The sequence below is a fragment of the Lynx rufus genome, unplaced genomic scaffold (genome assembly GCF_022079265.1).
Source record: "Lynx rufus isolate CCGP_SWC_20201006 ecotype Redwood Valley unplaced genomic scaffold, mLynRuf1.p SCAF_4, whole genome shotgun sequence".
Lineage (NCBI taxonomy): Eukaryota > Metazoa > Chordata > Mammalia > Carnivora > Felidae > Lynx > Lynx rufus.
The window spans coordinates 61,679,786-61,695,415 of NW_025814856.1; the positions used below are offsets into that span (position 1 = coordinate 61,679,786).

The window sequence follows — 15,630 nt, forward strand, 5'->3', positions numbered from 1 at the left end:
AACAAAATACTAGCAAATCCAACATATTAAGAGGATTATACATCACGACTAAGTAGGATTTATCCCATGAAGGTGAGGGTGGTTCAACATAAGAAAACCAATGTAATAAATCACAGTAATAAAATGAAAGGGAGAAAAACACATGATTGCCTCCACTGATGCAGAAAAGGCATTTAACAAAATCAAACACCCTTTCATTATCAAAAACACTCAGAACTAGGAATAGAAAGGAACTTCCTCAACATGATAAAGGACATCTGCAGAAATCCCACAACAAACACCATTTTCAATGATGACAGACTTAAAGCTCTCCCCCTAAGATCAAGAACAAGACAAGGATTCCCACTTTCACTGCTACTATTCAAGATTGTACTGGGTGTTCCAGCCAGATCAATCAGACAAGAAACATAAGGCATGCAAGCTGGAAAGGAAGAAAACGTATGTTCACAAATGACATGATCCTATGTATGAAAAAAATCCCAAAGAATCCAGGAGAAAGTTACCAGAGCTAATAATGAATTCAGTGAAGCTGCAGGCCACAGTATCAGTACACAAAAATCAACATGCCAGTAATGAACAACCAGGAAAGGGGGCTAAGATGGCAAGTCCACCTACAAATGCATCCAAAAACACACACACTAGAAATAACCAAGGTAAAAAAGGCTTGCAGACGAAAACTAAAAATAGGGGCACCTGGGTGGCTCAGTCGGCTAACCCCCCAACTTCAGCTCAGATCATGATCTCAGGGTTAGTGAGTTCACTCTGTGCTGACAGCTTGGAGCCTGGAGCCTTCTTCAGATTCTTTGTCTTCCTCTCTGTTCCTCCCCTGCTCACGCTCTCTCTCTCTCTCAAAAATAAACAAACATTTAACAAAAATTTTTAAGAAGAAAACTAAAAATATAGCTAAAGGAAATTAACACAAATAAATGGCAAGAGCCCATGGACTGCAAGACTTAATCGAGTTAGGATCTCAGTACTACCCAAAGTGGTCCACCAATTCAGCATAGTCCCTATCAAAATTCCAAGTTTTTGGGTTTTTTTGTGTTTTTTTTTTTTTTTTTTTGCAGAAGTAGAAAATCCTTAAATTTATATGGAATTAGAAGGGGTCCCAAATAGCCAAAACAATCTTGAAAAAGTGGAATAAAGTTGGAGAACTCACACTTAAGGAGCCCAATACTACAAAGCTCCAGTAATCAAAACAACGTGGCCGTGGCATAAAGACAGACCCACGGAATAGAACTGAAGAGTCCAGAAACAAACCCAACTTATATGGCCAACTTATTTTCAAAAAGGGTGCCAAGTCCATTCAACGGAAAAGAATCCTCTTTTCAACAGCCGGTGCTGGAACAGCCTGAGTTCATAAGAAGCTGGACCCCTACCACACACCAAACACAAAAATTAACTCAAAATGGATAAACCACCTAAACATAAAAGCTAAAACCAGCCAACAGGCACTTGAAAAGATGTGCAACATCACCGAGGCACAGGAAAGGTGCTGTTGGCTACCAGCCGTGTAGGGGGGGTGGGGAGCAGGCACAGTAGGTGAAGGGGATTAGGGGACCTAGACTTTCGGTTATAAACTAACGGAGCGATGGGGACGTAACGTACTGCACAGGGCTATGGTCAAAGCCGTTTATACTCTAGCTATTTCTGCCCTCCAAAAGTGTTGGGCCTAAGGTCCGCGACCTGTGGACACGGGGACAGGGGGGTGGGGGAGGGACGTGCAGACCCGTGCCCGGGAGAGGAGGCTTCCCGTTGGCAGCGGTCAGCGCGCAGAGCTGCGAGGGGCTGACCTTCCCAGCCGGGGGTCTGCACGCCCCGCCACACTTCAGCAGTACTGCAGGTCCGCGGGATCCCGCTCCGAGACCGGGCAACGTCCCCCGCCCGCGGCCTCCGAGGAGGAGCCCTGCGCGACTTCCAGCTCGGGAGAAGGGGCACGCACTTTTCCTGTCTTGCCAGGACGACGACCCCGCGGAAGGCTTCTGGGCGCAGAGCAGAGTCCAGCGCCCCGCCGCCCCTGCGAGAAGCCTTCACGTCCACGACGGCCTCAACATCCACTCGCGACGCGCTGAGGCCTGCCGTCCAACCGTCTCCTTCCGCTCCGACCACGCCAACCCAGGCAGGGAGCCCACCGCCGGCGACACTACTGGGCACGCGCAAAACCCAGCGCTCAGCAGCACCCGAACCCGCCCCGCCCACCACAAGCCATGGCACGCGCTGCAGCATCGCCGGCGCGGCTCTATGACGCCCAGGCGGCAGGGGTGGGCCTTCTCCTCCAGGGGCGGGGCTGCGTGCTGACGCCACACGCCGGGGCGGGGTCAAGAGTTTGGTGCCCCGGAGTGGGGTGTCGGCGCCTCATTCGGGTGGAGCTGAGCAGAGGACAGGTAAGCGCGCGCTGCCCCCGGGCCTGGCCCGGTGCGAGAAGACCCGCGCCCTTGGGTAGGAGGCGGGGGTTGCAGCAGAGGGCGAGGGCGCCGCGTCCTCGTTGTCACTGGCGCTGCGGTGACAGGGAGTGAAGCCGGATGGAGCAGGGCTGACGGAGGGAGGTGGGCGGGACGGGACCTGACGGACGGGCGTGACAGCCATTGGCGCGGCGAGCGCCGCCTGACAGGCAGAGATTGGCGGGTGCGGGCGCGCGCGGGCGTCGCGGGGGGCGCGGAGCGACGCGCGATTGGCTGAGGCGGGCGGGGGGGCGGGACGCGCGGCGGATGTGAGGGAACGGGCGCCAGGCCGGGGTGACCCCCAAGGTCGAGGAGGCGTCACGAGGGAGCCTCCCGTCTCTGTCCTCTGCGCGGACGGAAGGGTGGCGCGCCCTTGACGGGACGGCTTGAGGGCGCCGGGCCCGTGCTCCACGCCAGAGCCTGTGCGGGGTCCGCCTCTGTTCTGGCTGCGGGCGCCGCTGGGGAGACGCCCTAGAGTGTGTTTACCCTGCTCAGCCCCCCTCGTGCTCAGTACCCTCCTCCGGACTCAGTACCCCGCCACACCCATCCTCCCCTGTTCCTGGGGAGACGCCCTTGAGCAGACTTCCCCCGGCACCCTGTATATTCAGGACCCATCTTAGTACCCCACCACACCCATCTTCCTTGCACGGCTAGGATGATGTCCTCGAGTGGACCAGCACCCTATGTGCTCAGTACCCCGCCAAACCCATTGTCTTTGCACTCCTGAGGAGATCTCTGAGCATATTTGATGTTTGCAGCACCCTGTGTACTCAGTACCCTGTCTCACCTATCTTCCCTGAGCCCCTGGGGTGACAGTCGAGCAGAGCATCCTGAAGCACCCTGTACTCAGTACTTGCCCTATGCAGTACCTCACCACACCCATTTTTCTCCCTGTGCTCCTGGGTTGACACCCTTGAGTCCTTAATTTCTTCAGCTCCCTGTGTAGTCAGTACTCCTCCATCCTCAGCACACTGCCACACCCATCCTCCCTGCACTCCTAAGGTAACACCCTGGAGAGATCACCCTACAGCACCCCGTGTACTCAGTACTCCTCTGCCCTCAACACCCGTGTACTCAGTACCCCTCTGTCCTTAGCACCCCACCCACCACACCCATCCTTCTCCCTGCACTCCTAACTAAGGTAACACCCTGGGGAGATCACCCTACAGCACACCCTGTACTCATTACTCCATAATACCCCTCCTTCTCCCTGTGCTCTCAGGGTGACACCTCCCAGCATCACCACCCCACCACATCCATTCTATTCCCTGCGAATCTCCTTGCCGCACCCCTTGGTATTCATCCTTCTTCAGGAGGTTTGATAGCCCGTGTTGAGGTGATGCACATTTCTTGGAGCAGCATGCTAGTCCTGTGCCGCCTCCCCTTTGCGAAGCTGCCTGACAGAAGTGTAAGCTGTACCAGAATGTAGTAGAAAACTTGCAGCATGGCGGGGAGAGGTGTGATGTCTGTCTTGGTGCTCCTCCGTGCCTCGTTCTGCAGTCCTGTCCTGTGAAGCAGGGACTGGACGCTTGCTGCCAGGCTGACAGCTCTGAGCAGCTTCAGGACAAGTGGCCTGGAATGAAACCTTGTTTGCACAGTGGCGGGAGCTACAATAGTCAAACCGGTGTTTTTGTGAGGACACACTTCATATGAGAACATGCAATACTATTCTAGCTTTGCCAATTAGCTGAGGATCGTGGAACGTTGAAGAAAGATCAGAGTTTCCTGATGATTAAGAGTGCTTTCCACATTTCAGTTTTTTCTTTTACACACACCTCTATGGAGACACAGTTCACACGCACCGTGCAATTCACTCATTTAAAGTATATGACTAAACAATTTGTAGTGTATTCACAGTTATGCAACCATCACAGTTCAGTTACTTTTAAAACCTAATTTCAGGGGTACCTGGGTGGCTCAATTAGTTAAGCATCCGACTCTTGATTTCAGCCCACATTGTGATCTCACAGTCATGGGATCCAGCCCCAGGTCAGATTCTGCGCTGACGGCATGGAGGCTGCTTAGGGTTCTCTCTCTGCTCTTCCCCCATGTGTGCACGCTTTCTCTCTCAAAATTAGTAAATTAAAAAAAAAAAAAACTAGTTTCAGAAACATGAATTTCTGTTGGTTTCATTTAAATTTGCACAGTTTATTAAATGGCAAACATTTGCCATATTTATTAAATGCATATCACATGTATATCATATGTTCATGTATCTGTGCTTATGTGCATATCAGATCTACTTTTAACTGGTCTCACTGCCCCATTAAAAAAAAATGTACCGTGTACCTTTTAAATTTGTAGATAGTTTTTTATTTGGGGATAACCGTATAATTATTGAGATATGTTTTGAGAATTGTACACATAAACATATTACATGCAGTTACAACAGATAGTACAGAGAGATCCCAGTGTTCCTTTATCCCGTTCTTAGAGTGATAACATTTTGCAACAACTATAGTATAATATCACAGCCAGATAATGGCACGGATAACAGTGAAGATATGGACTATTTCCGTAGTCACAAGGATCCCTCCTGTTGCCTTCTTACAGCCACACCTGTTCCCTCCTGCCTCTGTGTCCTTAGCTCCTGGCAACTACTAATCTCTCCATTTCTATGATTTTGGCAAACAAAGCATGTTATGTAAAGAGAATCACAGTATGTAGCCTTTTGGGATTGATTTTTTCCTACTCATGATTCTCTGCAGGTGCATGCAGCTTGTCGCCTGGATCGGTAGTTCCTTTCAGGCTGTGGATGTACCACAGTTGACTCATGCAATAAAGGACGTCTGAGTTGTTTCCATTCTCTGGCAGTTATGAATACGGCTGCCATAAACATTCATATGCAAGTTTTCATGTGAACATAAGTTTTTGTTTCTCTGGGACAAATGCCTAGGAGTGCAATTACTAGGACATAGAGTGTTTGCGTTTTTACTGTTTTAAGAAATAGCCAAGTTTTTCCAAAGTGGCTATACCATTTTACCTTCCCACTAGTAGTGTATTTGAGATCCACTTTTTCCACATCCTTGCAGCACTTCAGGATGATACTGTTTTTTTATTTTAGCCATTTTAATAGACGTGTAGTAATGTGTCATTGAGGTTCTAATTTACATTTCCCTGATGGTTAGTGACATCATACATTTTCCCATGTGCTTCCTTGCCGTCCGTATATCTTCTTGAGTTATGCCTTTTTTGGGGTCTTTTACCCATTTTATGATAGATTTTTTTTTTGTAATGTTGAGTTTTGAGAATTCCTTATATACTCCAGTCCTTTGTTAGACACGTGATTTGCAGATATTTTTCTCCTAATCTGTAGCTTATCTTTTTATTTTCTTTTTAAATTTTTTTTTTTCAACGTTTATTTATTTTTGGGACAGAGAGAGACAGAGCATGAACGGGGGAGGGGCAAAGAGAGAGGGAGACACAGAATCGGAAGCAGGCTCCAGGCTCTGGGCCATCATCAGCCCAGATCCCGACGTGGGGCTCGAACTCACGGACCGCGAGATCGTGACCTGGCTGAAGTCGGACGCTTAACCGACTGCGCCACCCAGGCGCCCCATTATCTTTTTATTTTCTTAACAGGATCTTTTGCAGAGGAAAAGTTTTTCATTTTGATGCAGTCCAGTTTATCAATTTTGCATTTTATGGATCATGCTTTTGGTGTCAAAATTAAGGACTCTGCTTAGCTCTAGTTCCTGAAGGGTTTCTCTTAGGTACTTTTCTGTAAATTCCATAGTTTTGTGTTGTGCATTTAAATCTCTGATTCATTTTGAATTAATTTCCATATAAGGTGTGAAGTCTAGTTTGAGGTGTTTTTTTGTTTTATTTTTCAGGTGGGGTTGGTTGCCTGTGAATACCATTCATTGGTTGCCAACCAATACCATTTGTTGAAAAGACTTCTTCTGTTGAATTGCTTTGGCATTTTTGTCAGAAATTTGTTGTGTTTATGTGGGTCTGTTTCAGAGTTCTCTGTTCTGTCCCATTGGACTTTTGGTCCATCGATACCTCATGGTTTATGATTACTGTAGCTATATAATAAATCTTGAAATTAGGTGGATTGGGATTTTGATAGGAATTGTGTTGTGTCTATATATCAGTTTGGAGATGATCAAAATCTTTCCTGTGTTCATTGTTCCCATCTATGAACAGTGTGTCTTTCCATTTATTTAGATTTTTTTATTTCTTTCATCAGTGTTTTGTAGTGTTCAGCATACAGGTCCTGCACCTGTTTTGTTAGACTTACACTAAATAATCCTTTCTAACATTTTATTTATTTTTTTTCTTTAGAGAGAGAACATGTGCATATGAATTGGGGGAGAGGGACAGAGGAGGAGAGAGAAAGAATCTCAGGCTCCATGCTCAGCCTGGAGCCTGATGAGGGACTTGATCCCACAACCTGAGGCAAAATCAAGACTTGGATGCTAAACTGATAGAGCCACCCAGGCACCCCTAATATTTCTTTTTTTAAAAGTTTTGGTTTTCTTGTGTTAAGAGCATATAGAAATGTTAATGATTTTTGTATGTTCGTCTAGTATTTTATGATCCTGCCAAATTCACTTGTTGGTTCTGTGATTTTGTAGATTCCTGGAAATTTTATATCAAGACAACCATGTCCATATGCAAACAGATGTAGTATTCTTCCCTAATCTCTAATCTGTATGTTTTTTAGTTTCTTATTTTGCGTTTTTGTTCTGGCTGCCGTTCTCAGTACTGTGCTGAGTAGCAGGCATAAGCATAGACGTCCTCGCCGGTGTTGCTCCCGGTTTTAGAAAGAAGTATTCAGAGGGGCACCTGGGTGGCTCAGTCGGTTAAGCATCTGACTTCGACTGAGGTCATGATCTCGCAGTCCATGAGTTTGAGCCCTGCGTCGGGCTCTGTGCTGACAGATCGGAGCCTGGAGCCTGTTTCAGATTCTTTGTCTCCCTCTTTCTCCTCCCCTGCTCATGCTCTGTCTCTTCTCAAAAAAATAAATAAACGTTAAAAAAAAAACTTTAGAAAGAAGTATTCAGTCTTTCACTGTTAGGTATAATGTCAGTTGTAGGCTTTTGTGGATGTGCTGTATCAAATTGACATTCCCTTCTGCTACCGTTCTGAGGGTTTTTATCATAAGTAGCTGTTGAATTTTGTGAAATGTTTTATCTGCGTCTTATTGTTATGATCACGTGATTTAAAAAATTTTTAATTTTTTTTTTTTAACGTTTATTTATTTTTGAGACAGAGAGAGACAGAGCATGAACGGGGGAGGGTCAGAGAGAGGGAGACACAGAATATGAAACAGGCTCCAGGCTCTGAGCTGTCAGCACAGAGCCCGACGCGGGGCTCGAACCCACGGACCGCGGGATCATGACCTGAGCTGAAGTCGGCCGCTCAACCGACTGAGCCACCCAGGCGCCCCAAAAAATTTTTAATGTTTATTTTATTTTTGAGAGAGAGAGACAGAGTGTGAATGGGGAAAGGGCAGGGAGAGAGGGAGACACAGAATCTGAAGTAGGCTCCAGGCTCCAAGCTGTCAGCACAGAGCCTGACGTGGGGCTCAAACCCACAAACTGTGAGATCATGACCCTGAACCGGAGTTGGACGCTTAACCGACTGAGCCCCTCAGGTGCCCCTCCTGTGATTTTTCTTTTCTAGCTTGTCAGTATGATAGATTATGTTGTTTTTCTGAATATGGAACCAACCTTACATTCCTGGAATGAGCCCCGCTAGGTCATGGAGTATAATTGTGTTTATACATTCCTTGATTCTATTTGCTGAATTTTGTTAAGGATTTTCTTTTTCATCTGTACTCATGAGGAATATTACTTTGAAGCATTTTTTTTTTTGTACTGTCTTTGGGTTTGGTTTCAGGGAAATATCAGTTTCATAAAATGAATTGGTTTCTCATATTATCTGGAGGAGATTGTGTAGGATTGGAATTAATTAATCTCTGAACATTTGGTAGGATTCCCCAGTGAAACCATCTAGGCCAGAAAATTACTTTTTTAAGATTTTTAATTATACATTACATTTCTTCAATAGTTGTGGGGTTGTAAAATCATTTTATATTGGGTTAATTGTGGTAGTTTGTACTTCTGCCAAATTCCTCTATATACTTGTGATCTAATGTCTAGCTGTTCTACCTCTTGTTGAAAGAGGGCATTGGAAGTTGGAAGTCTCCAATTACAATTGTGGGTTTGTCATCTTTTTAGTAGTTTGATTCACATATTTTACCCTTACGTTGTTTGATGCATGCAGTATCTTCTTAGTAGATTGACCTGTTATCATCGTATAATGTCTCTGTCTCCAGATTTTCTTGGCTCTGATGTCTACTTTGACAACATAGCACTTTTGCTTTCCTTTGATTAACATTTGCATGGTACGTAATTTTTCATCTCTTTGCTTTCAATTCTATATAATTTTGTTTGAGTTGAGTTTCTTGTAGACATGCATATAGGTGGATCCTGTTTTATTCACTTTGTCAATCAGTGTCTTCTAATTGCTGTAATTAGATCGTTTTATGTAATTGTTGGTATATTAGGAGTTGAGCTTGTCATTTTTTTTTTTTAATGTTTATTTATTTTTGACAGAGAGAGAGAGCATGAGTGGGGAAGGGGCAGAGAGAGAGGGAGACACAGAATCCGAAGCAGGCTCTAGGCTCTGAGCTGTCAGCCCAGAGCCCGAGACGGGGCTTGAACTCACAGACTGTGAGGTCATGACCTGAGGCCAAGTAGGACGCTCAACCAACTGAGCCACCCAGGTGCCCCGAGCCTGTCATTTTTTTAATCTTCTTTATTTTTTGTTTCTCTGCTTTCTTTTTCCTGACTTCTTGCAGATTATTTGAACACATGTCAAAATTCTTTTACTTATAAACGCTGATTTTGAGAATGTCTCTTTATATGGCCTTCTTAGTGATTGGCACGGTATTATATGTACACAATTTATCACAGTCTGTTGGTGTTACCATTTTATCAGTTTGAGTGAAGTGTAGAATGCGTGCCTCCATTTACATATCTTTGCCCTCCCTCATTTAAAATTGTCTCAAGTATTACCTCTACGTATGTTTAGAATCACATCAGACATATTGCAATTTTTGCTTCATCCATTATACAGAATTAGAAGATTCAAGAGGAGAAAGAAATTATATTTACCCATATGTTATTCTTTGTTATTTCATGATGTTGGAGGATTCTTTTTTTTTTATATAGTATGGTGTAGATCTTTCTGTACATCTGTACATATGTGTATGTGTAGTTTAGGATACTGTACTAGCAATCACTGACAGGCAAAGAGATACACTAAGCCAACAAGAGAGATAAAATGGAATGATAAAACATACTTAACACAAAAGAAAACAGAAAAAGAAAACGAGAACAAATAGAACAAATAAAAAACAAAAAACAAGATGATAGATTTAACCTAAACCATAACAAAAATCACATCAAATGTAAATGTTCTAAAACGTGATTCATTAGGTAATTAAAAGGTGGAGATTTTAAGATTGGATAAAAAAGCAGGCATGAGGCTCTGGTCAGCTGACCTAACCACTTAGATGTTAGATAGTCTTGTTAAAGGAGGATTCCTCATTTTATCATTTCATTTCTGTTTAGAGAATTTCATTTAGCCATTCACTTAAGTAGGTCTGCCTATCGTCTCTTAGTTTTTCATCATCTGAGAATGTCTTGATTCCCTTTTCATTCCTGAAGAATATTCTCACTGGACATAGAATTCTGGGTTGACAATGATTTTCCTTCAGCACTTGAAACGAATTGTGCCACTTTCTCTTGGCCTCCATAGTTTCTGGTGAGAAATACGCTGTTCAAATTGTTTGTAGTTTTCAAGTTTGATTAGGGGGGCGCCTGGGTTAAGCGTCCGACTTCAGCTCAGGTCATAATCTCACAGTTAGTGAGTTCGAGCCTCATGTCAGGCTCTGTACTGACAGCTCAGCCTGGAGCCTGCTTCTGATTCTGTGTCTGTCTCTCTGCCTCCCTCTCTCTCTCTCTCTCTCTCTCCCTCTCTCTTTCAAGAATAAACATTAAAAAATTTTGGGGGGGCGACTGGGTGGCTCAGTCGGTTGAGCGTCTGACTTCGGCTCAGGTCATGATCTCGCAGTCTGTGAGCTCAAGCCCCACGTCGGGCTCTGTGCTGACAACTCAGAGCCTGGAGCCCGCTTCAGATTCTGTCTCCCTCTCTCTCTGCCCCTCCCCCATTCATGCTCTGTCTCTCTCTCTCTCTCTCTCTGTCAAAAATAAACACTAAAAAAAATTTTTTTTAATCAAGTTTGATTATAGTGTGTCTTACAGTGGATTTCTTTGGGTTTATTCTTTTTGGGGTTCACCCAGCTTCTCAAATCTTTAGGTGGTTGTCTTTTGCCAAATTTGAGAAATTTTTGCCATTATTTCTTTGAATACTCCTTCCACCCCTCCCTTTTTCTTTTTCTCTTGAGATTCTGATGACATTTTCATGTCATCATTAATATGATGGCATTCACATTCATCATTTTTTTTTTAATTTTTTTTTCAACGTTTTTTATTTATTTTTGGGACAGAGAGAGACAGAGCATGAACGGGGGAGGGGCAGAGAGAGAGGGAGACACAGAATCGGAAACAGGCTCCAGGCTCTGAGCCATCAGCCCAGAGCCCGACGCGGGGCTCGAACTCACGGACCGCGAGATCGTGACCTGGCTGAAGTCGGACGCGTAACCGACTGCGCCACCCAGGCGCCCCTCACATTCATCATTAAATCTTGTATGATAGTCCTACATGTCACTGAGATGCTGTTCATTTTTCTTTCAGTCTGTATTTACTGTTCAACCTGAGTACTTTTTTTTGTTTTTTCTTCATGTTCTCTGAGTTTCTTCTGTCCCTTTCATTCTGCAATTTAACCCATCAGATTTTTTTATTTTGGTTATTTTTGAGTTCTGAATTTCCATTTGGTTCTTCTTTATGTCTTCTCTTTCATTGTTGAGGCTTTTAATTTTTTTTTTTTTTTTTTTTTTTTTTTTTACTTGTTTTCAAACTTGTTCATAGTTGCTCAAGGAAGTGTTTTGAGGCTGGGCTCCTTTAAAGTCTTTGCCAGATATTTCTAACAGGTCTGTTTTCTTGGTGTCTATAGATTGTTCTTTTTTGTTTTGGTTGAGATCACCCTGCTTTTTGATGTGATGAGTGATCTTTGGTTAAATTTTGGACATTTTGGGTGTTCTGTATGTGAGACTCTGGATCTTAAATGTCTGAACACAGGCTTCTGCTGACACTGTTGGGCGTCAGTGGGTGCTGCCTCATTACTGCTGGGCAAGGGTGGAATCCAGGCTCCCCACCCAGCCTCCTTGGTGTCTGCAGGGAGGGACTCCTTGTTATTGCTGTGTGGGTGAACGTTCCCCAGTAGGCCTTTGTGATTCAACCCTGCGTGGGAAAGGAGGGGTGCTGCCCTGTTGCTGAGGGCACAGGTGGACTGCAGGCCCCTTCCTGGCCTCCATGGACCTGCTGGAAGTCATCCGGTGGGGATGGAAGCCCCGGATCTTCTCTGACACCATCAGTTGGGGTAGTGGTGGGCCACAGTATTTTCTGTGGGGTTAGCTGCAGGCTGCAGTAGAGCAGTTATTGTCTAGAAATGTCTGTCCTTTGGTCAGAGAGAGCAGGGGCTTCTGTTTCTATCGGTCGGCATTTCTGGATTGCCAGCTTCTTCAGCACCTAGTCTGGGATACGTGAGGCAGAAAGAAAGTTGAGGACTTGATGCTGTATCTTTTCGAGCCCCCAGATCCCTTTCCACTCCTGTTTTGTTGGGTTTAAGTGTAACGTCTTATTTCTTTAGGTGCATTTAGTGAGAAACAAGTCCTTTATGTGCCTTTAAAATGTTTAATAAATATTGACAAATAGCCTTGCTTTAATAAATACTTAATCATTTATACTCTGGTCATTGAAGGATGCCTGCTTGGCCGCACCCCAGAGCACTGCACAGTGGCAGTCTGGGTGAAGGCGCCCCGACACCTGGTGGGGGTTCTGACCTCGGAGGTGGAAGTCTCTCCCAGCAACCTGGTCAGTTGCCCACTCCATGGTAATCTGGGAACCTTGCACCTTGGGAACTTGGTTTTTAAGAGAGATGAGTTGGTCTTTTTCCTGCCGGTAAGTCGTAATTCTTTAGTCATAGAACACTTTTAAAGTGTGCAAAAGTATTTTCACTTCTGCATCATAATCACAAAAAGCGATGCCAGGGAGCACACCTGATGGCAGAAGAGCCTAAATGCAGAGCCTGCGATGTGCCTGAGGCTTGCACAGCAACGTGGTCATTTTGCCCGTGTGTCCTGTGGGCTGACCATCGTTTCTACCTGGTACCGACAAGAGTCCTTTGCACTGAAAAGTGGTCCTCACTACCTCCCTGTCCTTCAGTTTGTTGCTGGACGAGGCTTCCCAAGTAAAAGACTTGAGTTCTTTGAGATTGTCTGCCAGCGAGGGGACAGTTGATATCTGTGCTCTCTGTGCACGTTTCTGTCTGTGTCCAGCTGCGGGAAGTACGGTAAAGGTGGCCGTGCAGGCACGTAGCATGCGTTGTCTTCTTGATTCGTTACCTGAATCTTCCTGCATCCAAAACCGTAACAGAAGAGAATGGGGAACGTTTTCAAGATAAGTTGTTATGCTTTTAAAACTGCTGTCCGGTAACACACACAGGGAACGATCACATCGTGATCGCGTGCTCCTTTCCTGGGACTCCTTTCCTGAGGAACTGCCCAGCCTGTGCTTGTTAGACCTTGCCTCTCTAATTGCACCCCTGCCCAGCTGACGTGACCCTGATAGGCATCAGGAGTCAGTTTATCTCTCCACTCTGTGTACGGGGAGGTGGCCTTGGGTAAAGTGTATGCCCAGCTGGGGAAGGTCCAGGCACAGATAAAGTCCTGTCTAACATCAGCATGTAGGTTCTGAGGGGCAGTAGATTGAACCCTTAAAAACAAAGTTTGCTTTGGTTTGTGTTTATCTTAAATGTTGTTTTTTCAAGTGGACAGGTTTAGACCTACGTCTTGAAATTATGGGTCACAAGTAGTGTCACTTTGATACTGGTAGACTCACTTTTATTTTTTCTTAGACATAGTTCTTTTTTTTTTTTAATATTTTTTTAATGTTTATTTTTGAGAGAGAGACAGAGTGTGAGTGGGGGAGGAGCAAAGAGAGAGGGAGACCCAGAATCTGAAGCAGGCTCCAGGCTCTGAGCTGTCAGCACAGAGCCCGACGCGGGGCTCGAACTCATGAACCACGAGATCATGACCCGAGCTGAAGTCGGACGCTTACTGACTGAGCCACCCAGGCGCCCCAGACATAGTTCTTTTTGAAACAACTTTTGGCACAATTCATATACCATACAATTCACCCGTTGAAGTTTTACAATGGGGAATTCTCCAGTATGTTAGAAGGTTGTGTAACCATCAGTATAATCTAGTCATGGAGCATCTTCATCGCACCACCCCCCCAAACTAAAAAACTGCACACCCATCAGCAGCCATGTGTGCACTCGGCCCCACCCGCCGGCCCCCAGCCCTGGGCAGCCACCCGCAGGCTTTCTGAACGTTTTATAGGAGTGAAATCACACAGTATGTTTTCTGTGGATGATTTTCTTCACATTCTCGAAGTTTGTCTGTGTTGCAGCACATAACAGTATTTCCTTCCTTTTTATTGCCCACTCTATTACATTTTGGGGCTAGTATGAATAATGCCACTGTGAACACTCACATACAAATGTTTGTGTACACATATGTTTTCGTTTCTCTCCATTATGTATCTAGGAGTGGAATTGCTGAGTCATATGGTGACTTTCTGTTTAACTCTTTGAGGACCTGCCAAACTGTTTTCCACGACATCTACACCAGCTTCTGTTCCCACTAGCAGTGCAGGGGGCTCCAGTTCCTCCACGTCTTCAACACTGATTTTCTCTCTAATTGTACCTAGTCTCCTTGCGTGAAGTGGTCTCTTACAGTTTTGATGTGAAGTTTCCTAATGAATGATGATTTCGAACAACTTTTAATGTGCTTATTGGCTATTTGTATATCTTCTTTGGAAAATTGTTCATATCCTTTGTTAGATTTTTGATTTAGTTATATTTCCCTTTACTATTGAATTGCAAGAGGTGTTTTTTGGGGGTCGCCTGGGCAGCTCAGGAGGTTAAGCATCTGACTTCGGCTCAAGTCATGATCTCATGGTCTGTGGGTTCGAGCCTCGTATCAGACTCTGTGCTGACAGCTCAGAGCCTGGAGCCCGCTTCAGATTCTGTGTCTCCCTCTCTCTCTCTGCCCCTCCTGCACTCACATTCTGTCTGTCTCTCTCTCTCTCAAAAATAAATAAACATTTTTAAAAAGAGGGTTTTTTTTTCACGTATTCTGTACATAATCATATGATTTGTACATATGTTTTCCTATTCTGTTTGTGTTTCCTCTCTCTTGTTGGTGTCCTGTGACAACAAACCGTGGCTTTTATTTTGATGAAGTCCAATTTATCTGTTTTTTCATTTGTTTGTACTTTTGATATCCTAACTAATAATCCATTACTAGGGGCGCCTGGGTGGCTCAGTCGGTTAAGCGGCCGACTTCAGCTCAGGTCACGATCTCGCGGTCCATGAGTTCGAGCCCCGCGTCAGGCTCTGGGCTGATGGCTCAGAGCCTGGAGCCTGCTTCCGATTCTGTGTCTCCCTCTCTCTCTGCCCCTCCCCCGTTCATGCTCTGTCTCTCTCTGTCCCAAAAATAAATAAACATTGAAAAAAAAATTAAAAAAAAAATCCATTACTTGACTCAAGGCCACAAAGATTACTCTATTTTAACTTGGAAATTATGAAACTTCCAAGGGTCTTTACAGTTTTTTAGTTCTTCCATTTGGGTCTTTGATCCATTTTGAGTTAATTTTGGATATGGTGTGAGATAGGGCCCAATTTTGTTCTTTTATTTGTGGAACCCCACTTGTCCCAACACCATTGGTTGAAAAGACTACTTTTTCCCCATAGAATTTTTTGGCACCTTTGTGAAATAGACTCATCCCAATGAAAGTCAGAACACTTGGACTTCTGGGACAGCCCAAAGGTTTCATGAAACTCTTTGAACAATTGAATGTCTCTAGCAAAGAACACGCTATTCTTACAGTTGACTTTGGAATTGGAAGGACGGAAACTGATTCTTCCAAAGTCTGAATGTAACCCCAGGGTCTGCTCTGGATCCATCCGATAGTGGACAGAGAACAGC

The 15,630-nt window shown here is 44.8% G+C and overlaps 1 protein-coding gene across 2 annotated transcripts in view; it reads left to right on the plus strand.

Annotated features, from left to right (window-relative positions):
- The first annotated feature begins 2,302 nt into the window (after positions 1–2,302).
- OGDH (oxoglutarate dehydrogenase) overlaps positions 2,303–15,630 on the plus strand; it is a 66,465-nt gene continuing 53,137 nt past the window's right edge. For both annotated transcript variants that reach the window (XM_047094653.1, XM_047094651.1), the window contains exon 1: positions 2,303–2,384. The gene's annotated coding sequence lies outside the window, so the exon portion shown is untranslated. The remainder of the gene's footprint in view (positions 2,385–15,630) is intronic.